The sequence below is a fragment of the Equus przewalskii genome, chromosome 18 (genome assembly GCF_037783145.1).
Source record: "Equus przewalskii isolate Varuska chromosome 18, EquPr2, whole genome shotgun sequence".
Classification (NCBI taxonomy): Eukaryota; Metazoa; Chordata; class Mammalia; order Perissodactyla; family Equidae; genus Equus; species Equus przewalskii.
Window position 1 is genome coordinate 45,082,041 of NC_091848.1, and position 19,182 is coordinate 45,101,222.

At 36.8% G+C, this 19,182-nt stretch overlaps 1 protein-coding gene and 1 long non-coding RNA gene across 49 annotated transcripts in view; one reads left to right on the forward strand and one right to left on the reverse strand.

Moving 5' to 3' along the window:
- The window catches only part of ZBTB20 (zinc finger and BTB domain containing 20), a 746,442-nt gene that overhangs the window by 374,747 nt on the left and 352,513 nt on the right, over window positions 1-19,182 (forward strand). The gene's annotated exons all lie outside the window — the stretch shown is intronic.
- Window positions 1,627-9,050, reverse strand: LOC139076911 (uncharacterized). Its single transcript, XR_011528943.1, has 3 exons — window positions 8,919-9,050; window positions 8,632-8,765; window positions 1,627-5,475 (listed from the first exon to the last, which is right to left on the reverse strand). It is a non-coding gene; the product is annotated as an uncharacterized lncRNA (long non-coding RNA).

The following is a 19,182-nucleotide window of genomic DNA, read 5'->3' on the forward strand; positions in this document are numbered from 1 at the left end:
ATTCATTCAGAAGTGATTTTCCTGGCTCCTGTACTCTTCAGAAGCTGTTTATTAAGCTTAGTTTTCCCTTGTAAATCATGTAAGTTTCATGGCCTTCTGATTTTTTTTTGTTTCTTTGGGGTTCACTGATTCTCACCAGGTACAGCCATTTCACAGCTGCTGTCTTCAGCTGCTGTCCTTTGGTGTGATTTATTTTTAATAGCATCCCTTTTTGCCCCACTTTGATAACCATTAGACTTAATAAATTCCTCATAATGTTGAGTTCTTCTTTGAGTTTTACTTTTTAACCCACTGAGTAGGAACAAGAAAATGACACAGGCAGTGACAGAAAACCAAGTAGTGAACTACCAAAATAAAGCCCAGCGATCCTATCCGATGACTGGGGTGGAAGTGAAGAGGTATTAGCCAGAGAACATTCTAGAAACAAAGAAAAAGTAATCTAAGTAGAACATCATCCCAGAAGGGAAGAACATATAGTCAATAAATTATGAGTAAAATCACATCATAGAAAAAAGTAACCAGAAGAAAATTGGGTTTTAGGTGTTTAGCAATTTTAACAATTATACTGAGAGTTTTTTATGTGCTCGGCAATGTGCTAAGCAACTTTCATTCATTATTTCGTTTATTCATTTATTTCTTAACTACAAATCTATGAGGGTAGCTATTATTATTTCCTCCATTTTACAGAAGTAAAAGCTGAGGCTTAGACAGTTTAAGTAATTTGCCCAAGGTCACATAGCTAGGACTGTGCAGCCAGAATAGAAACTCAAATGCTCTTTAAACCATTCTTTATACTGTGGTACCTTTCAAGTGACAGCCTTTAAAAGACAAATACATACATAATTCTAGCTTTACTGCTCTTTATAGAGACCGTGAAAAACCTCGTCAATTTTTTCTTAGCTTACATGTGTTTCCATGTTAGAAGAGTTTGACATGCTTCCATAGTAGAGCATAGATCAGGTCTTGAAAAATGGATCTTTCCTCAAGTTTACTAGTTCCACTCTTTGTAGTGGTGGAAGCATTTTTGGCCCACTCTTTTCTTAAACCATAGATAATGGCTGATTAATGTTAGGAAAAAATCTTGTGTAGTCTTTTGATATATTTTGAGTTAATGTAAAATAAATGAGTAAATGTCCATGTATTACATAATTAATATAGGCAACGCTTCTTAGGTAATTAAAGAGGTTTCCATTGACTTATTTCTTGGTTACTACTTGTTAAATTTTAAACTAATATATTAAATTCTTATAATCTGACATTCTCAGAATATCTGATAAATTTCATGTCCTGGGTATATTTGAGACAAGGGGACCTCTTTCAACATGTGATGGTTTCATGATAAATAATCTACTCCTCAGAGTAAAGATATCATCTCTCTTAAGCTTGAAGGAATAGTAGCCAGTATATGAAATCTAGTTTGCGCCCGGTATATCTGCTGTATGCAGTAGTCTGAACCAGCAAGTCAATAAATTCAGAGAAACTGAGCAGCCTGGAGTCAGAAGCATGAAACTCATACTACCTTGAGTTCGAGGGTTCATACAAATTATTTGATCCAGAAATTTTTCATATTTCTTTTAAACATCAGAATCCTCATTTCAAAACAAATCTTATTGGAGGCTTTTCATATAAAATAATAAGAGCAATATTTTATTAAAATAAAGTCATTTTACAAATTCAAGTTATTTATCATACTAAATATTATAAAGTCAATCAGTAAGAATATAATGGCAAATATACAAAAACATGGAAACAGTATTTGATTATTATATTATTGGCTTAAGCACTCAGTGTATTTTCCATGAGGAATGGAGTATGATATGGTGTCAAGAAAATCACGAGACACAGATAAGCAGTTGCACATAGTAACAGTTTTTGAGGTTTTTTTGTAACAGTTTGCCATCCAATCTCAGGGCCTTAATTTGAGGCCTGCATGAAAACTAGTTAACCTTATTGTGCATATTTAATTTGTAACAATACATTGGTCTCCGATGTTTTTTAAAATTTTATATAAAACATTTAAATTTGCAAGTCATTTTTATCACAATTGTAAATTGGTACAAATGTATAATTTTTTTAATTTACATTTTAATTAAATATTTAACTGCTCAATCGTCTCTTTGCAATCTCTCTGTAAGCTTGGGGACCATCAAGAGGAGTGTGAAAACCACGAATTTAGTTCAAATTTTTAGGAAGTACCTTTATTTCCTGTCTCTGTTCCTCTATTATTTAAGGACAATTAAACACTTTGAGGATTCTTTATCTTGTGGGTTTTGGTATTTTTTAAATTATTTCTTCAACTAGGGGTTAAACTCCGAAAGGGCGAGAACCTTGTTTTCGTTTTTCTGCTTTGTTCTCTCCACAAGCCTAATATTACACATTAAACATAGACATTGGGTTTGTCCAAAGTCATTTAATTACCATCTGCGTGCACTAGAGAATTTGGAAGAGGGGCCCAAATCTCAGTCTCAGTCTCCTCCCATCTACTGCTCTAGGTTTCTACTTCTGCTTCTGCATGATGCTGTTGATAGCAAAAGCAACCCAGGGAATTCTCCAGCCTCCCAGTTTCAAAGCTCCCAAGATGGCACTGTGAGCTGATACACTGTGGCTTTCAGAGGGGAGAGCTTTGAAAAAATAAGATTGGTAGAATAGTAGTTCAAGGTCCTGATGAACTAGAGAAAAAGGAAGGAGGGAGAGAGGGCTTCGAAGTGGAGAAGAAGTAGAAAAGGGTGGGTAAATGCTAGTGTAGAAGAAGAAAGAACCATTTACATGGTAGAAGCAAGGTAGTTTTGGTACCATTAGTACCTTCTCTGGAAAGCTTTGAAGTGTACAAGAGTGACCAAAAATCAGAATTGACTATCTGGGTCACAAATGAAAAATCAAGTCCAAAGAGAGAATGTGGGATCAACTGTGATATCAACCAAATGACATAAAAGCCAGAACTAGAAAGACTTGTGGGGAACCCAGAATACTCTGCTGCTTCTCCACCTTCAGTCAGGTTTTGGGTATCCAGATAGACTTAGCCATTGGGAACTACCTATTATGAAAGTCAAGCCATGTTGAGACTATTACTTGATGGGCCCGTGAGGAAACAAGAGCAAATAATAGTATGCTGTGAATTCACAGAACCCAAACTAAGTCTGTTTTAATAAATGGGCGACATTTCCTACTACCTTATTTGAAAAAAAAATCATTTTTATAGTATATATGTTTACCTAAAACCAATGAAAAGTCTTGTGTGTGTTAGAACATTTTGCTTTTATGGCTGGTAGACCATTTACTTTACCTCCTCTTCAGTGTCTGCTGGAACATTTATTTTATATTCTCTATTTCATTCCTGTTGGAGCATTTATGTATGATTTGTTTGTTACTTTTATCAGTTGATCTTGCCCTCCCCATATGCTCGTGTCTGACTGGCCTAGTTTCCCACATTCAGTATGTGATCTCTAGCCCTTCTTAAATATTAATTAGTGTAATTGAATTCCCTCCAGTATTTCTAACCTCAGGCACCTGAATCTCAGTGTTTTTATTAGAACTGATTTGTGCATTTAAAGTCCAACCTGCATCCCTATCCCCCATCCCCCAAACAACTTTTCTTGATTAGGTAAAGGTCAGGTACATGCCTGCCTCAGAGAAAGACTTTATGGGAAAATAAAAGCAGTATATATCACAATCTTTTTCAGTTAAAGGCTGAAAAATACAAAGCTTTTGTATTTGGCAGAGGAAATCATCCAGAGTGAATAGGAAAAGGATGTAACTCTGTCTCGGTACACAGTTAGAAGTCAAAAACAGAAGTTAGGCAGATCCCTGGACAGAGATGAAAGCAAACCCTCACCTAGTCACAGCCCATTCTCCTCTGCTAATGCGGTCAGGCCTGAGGCCAGCACCTTGTTTAAATCCTCTCTACTCTTCGGCTTTACAGATCTATCTCTGACCAGCATACTGTCTCTGGATGCACTCCATGATTACACATGAGTGACTCTGTTCCTCAGAAGGAAATAGGAAGAAGAAAAAGGACAAGAGCCTGGAAATAGAGCTAGAGAACCATAGGCTAGTGAGAGGATTTGTCAATTAGATCATCAATTACTGCCATTCATATCCAAGGAGAAAAGACATTAGACAACTAGAGATGTAAAAAATATTCTGATTTTAGAAAGTATAAAAAGGCAGATTATAAGAAGAAACAGCTCAATGTCAGTCCTGAGCAAGTGCCTAGAATGCATTATTAAAACAATAAAGCTTAAAGCAATGGTTTATGATCTCCTGAAAGAAGTGGTGCTTGTTAAAAACCAGAGTGGATTCAGTGAAAGCATGTCTACAATATATGACCTGACCTTACCTGGGTTAGATGTACAGATAGATTGGTAACTAATCTAAGTACAGACAGATTAGTAACTGGATGAATGACCACACTATTAAGTGCAAATAAATGGTTCAATGTCATCATAGAAGTGATTCCTATGGTATATTGCAGGAATATCCTAAGCCATATTTGGCTACCATGTTTTTTTCAATGACTTGGATGAAAGCATGTTCATCAGAGTTGCAGATGACATGATCTAAATACATAGAAAAGTTTTTGAATGAAGTAAACATTCCAAAGACATCTTGAAGGACTGGAATGATGGGCTACAGCTAACCAGATATAATTTCTAAAATGGATAAATGCAAGATTTTGCCTTTATATTCTTAAAGGACTACTCATGAGTGATATAAGGGAGATATGATGTAAGAAGCCAGTACAAGAAATCTACACAAATAGGAACCTCTTCAGGATGACCACTTACCTGGTCATCCTGATAAGTGACCAGGACGGTAGAGAATGAAATGTGTGATATGAGGAAGAGTTGAGGAACCTGGGGTTGTTTGGAAATTCATGAGGAAGGAGTATGACAACTATGTTCGAGTATATTGAGGACTGTCACATAGAAGATAAATTGTGTTGTTTTTTGTGACTCCAAGTAGAACGCAAACCAGTGATGAAATATACAAGAATAAAATATTCAGGTCAATATAAAAACTAACTTTTTAACACCCTTATGTGCTTAAAGCTAGAAAACAGACAAGGAGAAAAAAATATTGGTCTGGAGGACAGAATTAGGTTAAATCTTAGTTATGCCAATTATTGATTCTGTGTCTCTTGGGACATTTCTTGAATCTCCCATAATCTGTTTCATACCTGTAAAGTAGGTTTAATCAATTCCTACCTTGCAAGGTGTTGTGAGAACTTTAATGCCTGTATTAGTTTGCTAGGACTGTCATAACAAAATATCTCAGACTGGGTGGCCTAGACAACAGAAATTTATTTCTCATTTTTGGAGGCCGGAAGTCCAGGATCAAGGTGTCAGTAGAGTTGGTTTCTCATGAGGCCTCTCTCCTTGGCTTGCAGACAACCTTCTCACCATGTCTTCTTGCATGGCCTTCTCTCTGTGTGCACTCTCCTTAGTGTCTCTTCCTCTTCTTATAAGGATGTGAGTCCTATTGGATTAGAGCCCCACCGTTATGATCACGTTCAATTTTAATTACGTCTTTAAAGGCTCTATCTTGGAATGTAGTCGCATTGGGGGTTAGGGATTCAGCATATGAATTTAAGGGGGGGGGGGACATACTCAGTCTATAACAGTCCCTGATATCAACAAATATTAATCCTCTAAGACCAAGGTGTTTCAGCATGGACAACCACTTTCAGGGATGTTTTATAGGGTGTTCAATCCTTAGGCAATTGTAATATATAATTTTAATGAACTCCAACAGTAATATTCTTCATTATAAAAATAAAATACCCAGGATAGAATCAACTCTGAAATTCTGCAATTGTTTAAAAATGCTCAGTAGCAAGGTAGTTGTTAGGTATACACAGCAATCTTCTTTCAATAAATGTTTTAATTTAATACTCAAAAATTCAATCTAACCTCGCAAATATTTACCTATAGACTAGACCTCCCTTGTCCTCTGCAGCCAAAATTCCCATAATGCCTTCTAGGTGAAACCTCCATCTCTTTTGTGGGAAGACATTGCTTTGCCAATCCTTTAAATGCTCTAAGTCAGAAGCGGTGCATAAAGTAGAGGGAGCATATAACTATCTCAAAACAAAAAACAAAACTTACAAGTTGTACAAGTAAATGTAAATTGCAAAAAAAATGTAAAAAGCAAAAATTATACATTATTGTACAAGTAATTGGATGTGAAAAGTAAAAGCAAAAAGAGGTATGGCAATTTGATCAAGAGGCTTCAGAGTCTGAATCTACCGCTTTGAGACTCCTGAGTTCAGAACAGCGAAGGGATGATTTGTTTCGCTTATACACCCTCTCCTGTTATTCCTCATTTTAATATGCATATATCTTAGCCACTTATTTAAAAACTAATAGTTTAAAGTTGAGCCTAGGCCAGAATCTAGCCTTTGAGGTTGGTTAGTCTTTTGATTTGTTTTCCTTGTAAGGAGTATTTTGGTGGAAATGAGGCTGTGTTGTCCCTTGTGTCTGTGGGTAGTTGGAGTGACTTTTAAAAGTCGGTATTCTAGGGGCTGGCTCTGTGGCCGAGTGGTTAAGTTCGCGCGCTCCACTGCAGGTGGCCCAGTGTTTCGTTGGTTCGAATCCTGGGCGTGGACATGGCACTGCTCATCAAATCACGCTGAGGCAGTGTCCCACATCCCACACCTAGAAGGACCCACAACGAAGAATATACAACTATGTACTGGGGGGCTTTGGGGAGAAAAAGGAAAAAATATAAAATCTTAAAAAAAAAAGTCAGTATTCTAAGCCAATGAAATAATACATTCTCTCCTTTTTCTCTTGACAGACTAAGTAATATAGAGATGCACATCTTCTCAAGGGGTGTGTACCATTTTTGTCAGGCTAACTAAAAACAAACAAAACCTTGAACACTACTAGTAGTTGTCACACTTGGCAATTGAACAAGCCTCCTCTTGAGAGGGCCAGTTGCTATAACTATACGTTTGCAACTGAGAATCCAGTCTATGGTTTGGTAGAAAGTGCATCTTAGGGACTGGATCATCCGCCTTCAAGTCCTAGCTCTGTCATTTGTGACCTTGGGTAGGTATCAGATTCTCTGAGCCTATTTCATGTTATGTAAAACTCTGTATTTGGGCTTCTTTTTAGGTCTGCACAGAGTTTGACTCAATGTAGATATTTAGTAAAGATTAATTTATTTCCGTCTTCTCTGATCTTTAATTCTCTCACTTGCTGATGGGTAGAATATTAATACTCTTCCTACTTACCTATCCCACAGGATTGTTGAGACAATCAAATAATATGATGTTTGTGAAAGTGCTTTATAAACTGTAAAACACTATACAAATGCTATTTCCTTTTTCTTATGAGTGGATGGGGATGCTTAACTAGAAATGGAATTGGGACCAGCCAGGAATTAATGTTGATACTGTTTCCTAAGAGACGTTGGAGGCCTCATGTTGTTGTCTACTTAAATTGCCTGAACTGATCTATAAAATGAAGATCTTTAACAAGAGGTATTAAAGTTCATTGTCTATTTTTCTGTGGTATTTTCCAGGGAGCATAGGAAAGATTTTTTCCTTTCAATTTTTTCTCTGTATTATTGGGCTGCTGTCTGTTCTTGAAAATACTGAGACAAATTCTTATCCTTTGTAACTGTGAAGATCTGGGCCTATGGTGCTTACCATCATTATTTCTGTTGTACTTGTGGTAATTGTTGTTATTATTATTAATTATACTTTGTAATTATATAGCTTATTTTAAGGAAAGACAAATGGCTAGGACATAAGCTGCTATTATTGAGAGATGTTTGGAGTTTCGAACATTTAAAATCCACTTTTGACCTTTTATCACAAAGACTTCTGCATGAGTCTTCAAACACAACATTATTTTTTTTCTGCCATTAAAAATAAAGTACTAACTTGTGAGATAGTGCTGTTGGAGTCGTGCATGAGAAAATAGAGTCTCTTGGAGCATTTCATTTTCTTTTTCTGCCTTTAAAAGTATTTCCTAAAGTAGAGTTACTACATAGTGAAAGTTTGTTTCGGAGAACAATTTTGAAGCAGTAGGTGGAGATGCTTAAACAGTGACCCCATGCCTGGGTAAAGAGGTCTTGTTCCCCCTGCTGACTCCTGACCGCCTGGTGAAGAAAATAAAAAGGTGTATATCAGATCCCTATGACTTATTTACAACTGTACAGCATACAGAATATAGCCAATCATATAGTAATAACTTTGTATGGTGACAGAAGGTAACTAGATTTTTGTGTTGATCATTTCATAATGTATATAAATATCGAATCACTATGATGTACACCTGAAACTTACAGGATATTGTATGTCAATTATACTCCAAGAGAAAAATAGCCTCCATCTTCCAGAATATGCTAAGAGTCTATATTCCAAAAAAGATTTTTACTTAGAAGAAATATGTAAACAAATGACCAAGGAAATAACCCAAATCAAATCATCTCATTGTACACCTTAAATTTACACAATGTTACATGCCAATTATATCTCAATAAAGCTGAAAAGAAAAAGAAAAGGTGAATGAAGGTGGGTTGAAAATAGTTTGTGGTTTATGGGGCAGGCAGTTAATTGTAACCCAAGTACAAAATGTCTGGCACGGATTGTTAGAGACTCTTTGGAATAAAAAGTCCACCCACCTTCTTCAATCTCTTGGCTCTATTGTTTTCAATTCTTGAATATGCTTAATGCTAGTTAAGTCTCCTTTAACTGTCCAAGCTCGTTGGCCTGGGGTCCTTTGATTATGGATCTTCTCATTCCCACAGTTATGGACCTGAACCCAGTAGAGAGATTAGGAGGTCAAATTAGCATTTTTTTTTTCCCTTAGGTAATCTCCAAGTAGGTTCTTTCACAACTTGGTATGAAAATGGGCGTGAAATTTTATAGGAAATTAAGAGAGTTATTTAGTTATTCAATTTTTTCTTACTTTTAGGTAAAACCTCCTCCTTCCGACTCTGTCTTACCATCTTCTAAAGCAGTGGTTCTCAAAGTGACCAGCAGCATTCATATCACCTAGGAATATGTTATTACACAGACGCCAACCCAGTGAATTAAAAACTTTGGGGTGGAGTACAGCAATTTGTGTTTGAACAAGTCCCCCAGGTGATTCTGACGCATACTGAAACTTGATAACCACTATTCTAAAGAGATGTTGAAATACACTGGGAAAACATTTGAGCAATTAAAAATTTTACCAAGAAAACAAAAAATGACTTTTGGAATTCAGAACCCTCTATCATTTTACCCAAATTATATTTTACAGTTTTATCCTAAACTATTTAACAGTCCCTAAACACTTTGTATCTCTTACCTGCAGCTCAGATCAACACCACCCCCCCAAGCCTAAAACGACCTTTGTGCCTCTGTCTATCCAATTCTTAGTCGTTCTGAATTATCCAACTCAAATACCACTCCTTGCAAAAACCTTACCAGCCATGCCAATATTCTCTTAATTTTAGATTTCTGTAGCTCTCAATGTCTGCACCATTCACTTAAGTCTCACCTGTGACATATCTTGTGAAATAAACTGTCAACTATTATAATAAAAAACAGCTTGCATTTATTCAATACTCACTATGGTCACCACAACCCTCTCGGAGAGGTACTGTGCCTGAGTTTCTGAGATCTTAAGTAGCTTACTCTAGCTCACATAGTATGTATTAAAAAGATTCTCCTTCTGCTTCACACTTGACTACTAGGCTATATTGTCTTGTAATGTGGATAACATTTTCTCATATTGCTATTTTTTCCTCCACTATGAGCTGAGTTGCAGCTCAACTATATGCTCAGCTGCAATTAGAGACCATAATTCTCTTGTGGTCTTGTACAATAACTTTTAGAATATAGAAAGTTAATGTACATCTGTTGGCATATTGTGTTACAAACTCTAAACACATTTCTGGAATTTGTCTCACTGTTTTTTCCTTAGAAAAACCTTGAAGGTGAAAATGTTTAAAATTTTCCCTTAGATCCAGAATAGTTTCCATTTATAGGTTGGATATCTTCCTTTTAGCAAATTAATTTATCAATTGCACTTAAAATATTCAACTCACAATTGTGCATTGATTTTTATCATCAATTTTGATTAATGTACTTCAAAAATACTTTATTTTATGATGCATTTAAAGGAGGAAATAGCTACTTTTGTTTGTTTAAAGAATTTGCCAATTTTCAGAAGGAGACATTTTTATTTCATAAGAAGACAAACGATGAGTTGATAATGATCTGACCCATGCCTGTATACTTACATGTACCTAATGGTGATGAAAAAGTTGAAGATAATATTAGTGGCTAAATGATAATTATTCAGGAAGCATTTTTTTTTTTTTAAGATTTTATTTTTTCCTTTTTCTCCCCAAAGCCCCCCGGTACATAGTTGTGTATTCTTCGCTGTGGGTTCTTCTAGTTGTGGCATGTGGGACGCTGCTTCAGCGTGGTTTGATGAGCGGTGCCATGTCCGCGCCCAGGATTCGAACCAAAGAAACACTGGGCCGCCTGCAGCGGAGCGCGCGGGCCAGCCCCATTCAGGAAGCATATTTAAGAAAAAATAGACTTTTTACTCTGTAAGCATAATCACACTCTGTGAACATGTTATATTTGTGCATAACTTAAATTCATCTAACTGAATTCTGACCTAAGGAACAGAAAGCATGGCCTCGTCCAGGTCAGGCCACACCTGTGATTATTTTGGGGATAAATGTTTAACTAATTTCTATTCCTTTATAGCTGTTTTATCAAAGTGAGGATCCTCGACCTGGGTGGTTGCTAAAATGCATATTCCTGGATTGCCCCCTTACATGCTGAATCAGACTCTCTGGGATTGGAGCCCAGCAATTTGCATTTTTAACAGTCACTTCCAGGTGATGCTTATGCACAATAAAATTTGAAAGCAGTTTGTATTTGGATTCATTCTCTTTATCCCTGGCAGATCAAATCTTCCAGAAAACTGATCTCTGAGTCTCAAAACTGACGGTTTTGAGGCACAGAGGCTCAGAGACAGCCTTAAATAATATTATTGTATTTGCCTTCAACAGACTTTTATTTCATTCTGATACTTTTGTTGGCCAGGCACTCTTACGTAAATTAATCAATATAAAACCCAAAGAGCTCTGTGAGATAAGTATTCTTGGCCCCATTTTAAAGATGTGATTATTGAGACTTAGAGAAGTAAATACCTTTCTGAAGGCCACCCAACTAGTAATTGGATTCGGTTTGACTCCAGAATGTGTGTTCTTAAACTCCAAAACAAGGCCGAGTCAGAATTTGAAATCAGGTATTTCAATTCTGCCGTTCTCTTTCTAAAAAGACAGCTGAATAGTGGAGGTATTAAATTAGATAACAGCTAATTCCGAGTTTGTGTCCAAACTCTGAGATTTTCTGAAGTTAGTCAACAGTCGTCTTACATTATATGGTTTGTAGCTACAGTGTTATCCTGTGATGAGCTCAATCAGTAAACCATCACCTTGAATGTTATCAGATGGATCAGTGGAAGCATTGTCAACATAAATCTCTGTTTTGTAGTCTTCTTCGTCTTCCATTGCCCTTAAGAGACCTGATATATATTTTTCTATGCAAAGGTTATTAGAAAAAGGTTTTTACCATTTTCTTAAGAGATTTTCCACAACAATATCAGCCTTCATTTCCCTCAACAGTGGCTTGTTTTGATAAAGCGTTTGCAAATATGGCTGGTATACTGTAGAGCTCACTCAATGGGGCTCAACCCTGGCAGCAAGTTCAGTTCGCCAATAGACTTATAAAAATTTACAGGTGCTGGGGTCTCACTGCTGCAGATACTGAATCTTTGGGTCTGGAGCGGGAGCTAGATGTCTTGATTGTTTACAAAGCCTCACAGGTGCTTCTATAGACGTCTAGGATTGAGATCAGTGATCCAATGCATGACTCAGTAAAGAATTTGGGAATATCTCACACATTAAAAGAGCAATTGAGAGAAGCAAAATTCCTCCATAAATCCTACAATGAGTCCTTTGAAATAAAAGTGGAAACTAAGCAGCTTGAGAAGCTGTTGCTTGGGCCATCCAAATGTTCAGATTTGAGTCTCCGATAATGAAAAAGGAAGAAATAAGAAGCCATTAGAGCATGGTGCTAAGTGGAATTATGTGAAACCATTTGTAAAATGCTGTGGGGTTTGGAAGGACCTGTTCTTTTTAATAGACATTTTTGTAATAGCAAACAGGGTAATGGAAATGGTAGCATATTTGAATCTATCTGCATTTCCTTCAAATAAAAATAAAATAAAAGGAAAGGGTATAGCCTTGCAAATGTCTCTTGATCTGATATTATTTTGCAAGTTAGACAGATATGGGGCCACCAGTCAGCCCGACTCAGGGCTAGCTGTCAAATCAGAGCTCACTTCAAATCCCAGCACTAATCGAGATGATAAAGAGCTACCTTTCGATTAATCCTGCCCTGGACTTTCCACGAAAGATACTGCAGTTTAATTACTGAGTGAAATTCACTTTGTCTGATCTGCCTGTCTTTGCTGTAATGTCATAATATAATCAGCATCAGCCCCATCTGAAACACGAGGCTGTGAAGTCCAAGGACCTGTGTGATTGGAAGAAATAAAATGATCCTCAAACAACAACCAGCCACAGTGCAGTAATTATTCAAATCTTGTTTTCATCTGTATGTCATTCTCCCATTGGCTTGTCCTGACAGCATCTGAGAAAAGGATGGGAGAGAGCGTGATTGAAAAGGAGATTGACCCGATGGAATCAGACTAGGTGTGGGAGGGAAGAGCCACGCTGTATAAAATCTTAAGGCTAATTAAACTTGGTTTTTCTTTGGATCCCACTAGTCCACACTAAACCATTCAGCTGATGTCTCCCTGCAATTAAAACCTCCCCTTCAGTTGAAACTATAAAGTAATTTTACTTCTCTGAAAATTATTTATTTCTCTTTTAATACTGGCAATTAGCAGATTTTTTTGTATAGGTCTCAATGTAGTTTCTGTAAGTTAAACTCAATAAGAGAAGAAGGTTGCAGATTTTCTTCTGTCAGAGATAACAGCCTTTGAGGGCATCCTTTCTAGGTTTTTATGGATCCACTGCCTTACATAGAAGCACTAAATCCAGAAAGCTATCTGGCTTTCTCATGAATTATTACCTCATATTCTACAAAATGTTTAAAGTAACATACGCTAGGTCCTAGAGTTGGAAAGTTGATGAGCCAGGATTTGAACCAAGATTTGTCTTACTCTGGGTCATACTCTTTTGACTCTACTACCCTCCCTCCCTTTATTCTCATTTATGATTAATACCCCTCCAATGATTCATTTAACACGTTATTGTTGAGCATCTCTTATATACAGAGCACTGTGCTAGACTCCACATATACATTAGTGAAACTTGGAAGGAAGAATCAGCTGGTTCCTATCTTCAAAGCCTTTTAAGTTTGGTGGTTCAGCTGGTGGTTTTGTGACTTTTATGGTGAATTGACACTTAAAATTGAAAAAGCAATTGTACCATTAAGAACAAATGTAAAATATGAAGTCCGGAAGGTCTTTTTAGTTTCCCTCCTTTTATTCATAGTGTCACTATTCTAGCCATTGCCCAAAAATCTCAGAATCAAGATTCTCAACAATCTCAGGTTCTTATGACTCATATATAATCAATCATCAAGTTCTATCAAATCTTGTAACATATGATCCACCACCAAGACCCCTGAGCCTATGCTTAAACAGTAAGCATAGAGGTTAAGAGGCAGGCCCCAGAGACAGATGACCTGGGTTTGAATCCTGGTTTATCACTATTAACTGTATACGCTTGAGAAAGTTGCTTAATCCTCATCTGTAAAATAGAAACAATAAACTTACTTGCCTTTTGGGGTTGACATGCAGATTAAATGGGTTAATCCACATGAAGCACATAGTACAGTCCCTGGCACTTAGTAGAGGTTTAATATATATTAATGATCATTTCTTCCTTCACAATGTCTCTAGAACATTTCATTTCCTTTTTATTCCTACTGACACTACTGAGGTCACATATTTATCTCATAGTGCCCGGGTTATTGCAATGGATCTCTCTCTCTCTCTTTCTTTCTCTCTCATTATCTCTAGGCTTTCTCTGTTTGAATTTATTCTGCCCATTATTCCCAATTACTTAAAGTATCACTGTGATGGTGCCAGTACCCTACTTATATAAGCCTTTAATAGACCTCCTTTGCCCACAGAATAAAGCTGATTACTCGGCCCAATATTCAAGAACCCCCTTCACATTCCAGGCTCAACCTACCTTTCCAACGTTATTTTCCTATAATAATTTCCACTAACGTTTATTTGCTGCTCGCAAATGTATCTTTCAATTTTCTGCTTCTATGCTTTTTCTCGTGCCCTTCACATAACCTGGATCTTCTTATCACTTCCCAAATCCTACACATTTTTCAGAGTTCAACTAGATTTCTTCATTGTAGTGAAGATTTTCATTGTCAGCTGAGATTTAAGAGATGATTTTCCCTAAATCCCTATTCTGAATATCTGAATTGCTCTGTATTATAATTATTTTGGGACATTATTACAATAATTAGACATTAAGTACCTCAGGCACAGGTCAGTCTCTCAATACATAGTATTGTTTGCCCAACAGCATCCAGAGAAACTCAAATATAGTAGGCACACAATTGATGTATGCCAAATGAATAAGTGTTCTGAATTTGGAGTTTCTTCCTTGCTCCAACCACTTTTTCTTTCCCACAAATCACTCCTAATTTTGCCCTTCATTCCTAGTGCTCGTCTATATTCTCTTTTGAATATTTTGAAAACTCTCTCCCCTTGATGCCCTCCTCTGATCACTCACTTATAGTCTTTCCATTCCTCAGTTGTCAACCTATCCCCTCACTCATCATGTCCATAGGTATAGCAAGACTGCTAATAATTCTTGTTTCTCTGTTCTAGTTCATTCTGTGCCAACTACTTCAATGCTACAGTGATACTTGCTTAACAATAGAACAGAGATGATGGAACCTACTCTTTTTACTCTTTACTTTTTGGAGTGGTCAGGAAAGCTAATTTTTGTGAAAGTATTTATAAACTGTAAAAAGCTCCAAGTATAAAGTATAGTCTATAGTGTGTAAATATTTTCCAATAAGCATGTATTCATGTATTAAGTGTATAATTAAAAATATAAAAAGGAAGGTCTGATGAGCTGTATCATATTTCTGGAATCTAAATAAGATATACATGTGTATTTCAGGATTGTTCCTTCTATATTCATGTATCTCTCCTTTTTTTCCATCTCATCCCACCCCTCTCTTGAGTAACTCACACTGTTTGGCCTCACTGTTTCCATATATAGGACAAATGGGAGTCTTCCTTAAAATACCTACACTGGGAAAATTTTTGTTAATGATTTTTTTTTTTTAATCAGCAAGCAGGACTAATCCTTAACAGACTGACAGGAAGAATCTTAATAGTTCCTAAGCATTCCTGAAACAGCATTAAAAATAAATCAATTTTATCCTATACCACAGATATCAAGATTGTGCATATTATTTAGCTATGTAGATTTTCTTGAAATTGTTGCGTCGAAGCCCTAACCATAACAATATTTATGGTAACACATCCACACATTGGTCTACTGCCTAGATCCAATTTTTTCTTAGGTGATATGTCTATATTAATTATCGAGTGAATTGATGGAAAGTTTGACGATTGCTTAGAACTTGAAGTCACAGCCCCCACCAACCCAGTAATGAAGAGAGACATTTCAGCTTTGCTTTGTTATTATTAAGAGGAACCGGAACAGGCAGAGCAGTCTGCATTCCATTGTTTCTAGTGGGAGAGTGGTCCCAGAATGCTCCACATGAGGTTCAGTGGCAGGTAGGCAGTATGGACTAGCCAGCCTTGTACTGGGTAGCTTATCTATGTTGGCTAAAATAAAAAGATGTCCATATTCTTGAAGCATAGCTTTATTGTCCCTGAATTCCTATGGACATTATCAGTGGATTCATATTCTCATGCATTTTCTTTTCCATGAGGTCTGATGTCAATGTATCATCTAAGTTTTGAGATTTTGATGATAGGCAGTAGGTGTCTTCCAAGTCCTTTCTTGCTTCCCCTCTCTCCCTCTCCTATTCGTACACATCATCCAGCTGCCACCAAAACACTCTCTTGCCTGACTGTGTCACTCTCTTCCAAGGCAACCTGATACACCAAAGGCAGCAAAATCTTTATTCCTTCCTACTGGCCTTTTGGCTTCTCCTGCTTGTTTGGAGTTCTGAGTTTAATTTTTCAAGTTAATATTTAGCTCATGAGATAACTGTTTACAAAATTGTTAGTTGATAGTCAGGGATTTTTCCCCCCAGATTAATATGGTTAAAGTTTAACTTAGTGGAATAGCTCATTAAAAAATAATAAATATATAGGTATATAATTAAATAAAAGTATTAAGCCTGGGAATTTTGTTGATATGCTCTCAGGACTCAAAATGGACTATTTGTTCTAGTCTAGATAAGAGAAAGACCTTGGTTAGAGGCTTGGCAAGCTGACTCTGTGGAAGAATTTGAGCAGAAAGGGGAGCCAGAGTCTATTCCTAGGTGGCAGGTGACATGCAAATCATGGGAATAACTCTTTTTTTCTTAAGAAAATACCCTTTATTCATATTCTTGGTAATATCACAAGCAAAAGAATTTGTTGGCATTCTCTCCAAGTAGTACATTTGGATAATTTTAGGTTTTGATCAGTCCTGTGCTATCTTGTGATATTTTATCATGTCAGTGACCTTATATGTTACAGCATGATCAAACTGTAGACACAGACATAGGGCTAGAAACCAGTTTGTTCAGGAACTGCCCTCCAGCCATATCTGTAAGTCAGGAAGGACTGTTTCTTCTCCTGAGACAAAGATGAACTCAAGCTCCATCTGCTGATTGTTAGAGTATATCTTGTGTACTTACAAGAAATTTTCATGCTTTTGCTAGAGTTCAGGGGTACAACCCAGCACTGAAACCATATTCAGGTTGCTTTGGTTTATTTGGGAGTGGTTTTCATCTTTTCTTCTTGCAATGTACACCTCAAGAAACAATTGTTGGAAAAAAACGAGTAGAACAGTTAAGTGACTCTTGTAGAACTATGAGGCAATGTATATTTGTGAATTTCAAGTTCAATATGGAGGTCTCTGAAATTCTGTGCGTTGAAGACACTCTATATTTTGCCCATATGTAGAAATCTGTCTATTTGGCCAATTTCTAGTTAAAGGATCATTTATGGATATTTGAAACTTAGTTGCTAATATTTTTGCTATAAGAATAAATAAGCTTCAAGCCAAACCAAGAACTAGATTTTCTGGTCTATTCTGTGGCATTTCAAAGTCGTAAAGCCAGACATTCAAAACCTGCATATCTCACCAGCACCTTCTAAGAGTTCATTGTTCTGCCAAATATGCTGTGTTTATCCCAAATCAGAAGTAATTTTAGATTGAATTCCTAGTAACGGATTTCATATTTGATGAGACTCAAATAGGTTTTAAGCACCCAAGAAGGTAGTGGGAAAAACTGGAAAGAGAGGTGTCCCAGAAGATAGCCACAGTATTTCAAGTAGGAGGAAGTGGTTAACTTCGTTAAATTGCTGCTGAGAAGCTGAGTAGAATGAGAATGAAAACATGACCTCTGGATTTGGCAACAGCAGGTAAGGTAGAGTGAAATGGATCAAAGCTTTGTTGGAATAGGTTGAGGAAAGAATGCAAAGTGAGGATATGGTAACAGCTAACATGGACAATTCTTTCAATAAATTTTGCTATGAAAGGAAGAAGACAAATGGGAAACAACTGGAGAGAGACTTAGGATCAAGAAAATAGTATAAAGATTTGCAAAGCATGGTAGGTTTTTGTCTTGTTTGGTGTTTTTGTTTGTTTTTGTTGTTGTTTAATCTGCTTCCTCAGTTGAAAACAACATGAACAAGAATCAAAGCCTCAAATCTGGAGTAAAAAGGGAGAAGGAAAAGGCAAAGCCAGCCTGGTAAAATGTAAAAGGTATTGGCTAAGATTCAACAGTTCTACTAGCTACTGGTAATATGGCTCTAAATAACATTTCTGTAGCTATAAGTCTAGTTATTTATTGATCACACCTAAAGTCCATTTATGATATTCTAGTTCCACGAAGGGAAAAATAACAGGCATATTTCAGAAATCTCTCTCTAGTAGAAATAAAATTTATATCATTTTTAACCATTTACAAAACACATTATTATTTAGAAAGCACACATAATCTTGTCAGTTAACCCCCCCCCCCCAAGACTGCTATGAGGTAGGTGGTTATATTGTTTTGTTTAATAGATAAGAAAACCAAGGTTCTGAAAGACTAAGTAAGTGGCAAAATCCTATAGCATGCAGACAGCAGGGGCAGGGCTTAAACCCAGATTTTCAGAATATAATTCAAAGGTTCTTCCCAGCATCCAGTGCTCTCTCTCCGCTTTCCCTGTAGTCTTCTGTTTTGTTTTCTCTCCTCATTCTTCAATGAATCCCCTTTTTTTTTCATTTCTGGTCCAGGTTTCCATTATTTTTCTTTTTTTCCATTTCACTTTCCCCCAGACTTTTCAGATATGTCCACCTCCCTAAATATCTGTGTTTCCTCATAAAACAGAACAAGGTACACAGGGTTGGGGATCTGTATTAAGTGCGTAGGAAACATGATCCTACACCAAAACGTTTTACTAGTCAGGTGAAATTGCGTTTCAAACAGCCCATGGAAAACCAGCCCTTTGACCACAATGGCCAGTGTCCGCAGTAGAAACTCCTTCACGATATCTTGTCATTTGGGCTTACAAGCTTTTAAAACCAGGAAATGGAAAGGGAAGGGCAAGAAGGTAGGAGAGGAAAATGGGAAACGGGAGACAGGAGAAGAGATGGCACCGAGGGGTACAAGTGTTGCTCAGTGTAGGCCCTGCAGACCAAAAATTATTGTGTTTCTAACACTATTGATTTTTTCAGCAGCTGATATTTCAATCTGGGCGCAGTGTGTCTGTGAGTCTACGCACACTGTCAAGAAGAAATATGATAGTGTCTTAAAAGATTAATAATATCGCTGGTCCTCTGGAGGCCTGTCTTAATTCACTGGCCTGTTCCCTGGCATGTACTGTAATTTATCTAGTCTGATTTGAATAGCAAATGGCAATCGGCTGCCATTAGGGAAATGGGCATCATTCTTATTGATCCAGCATGGGCTGGATTTTATTT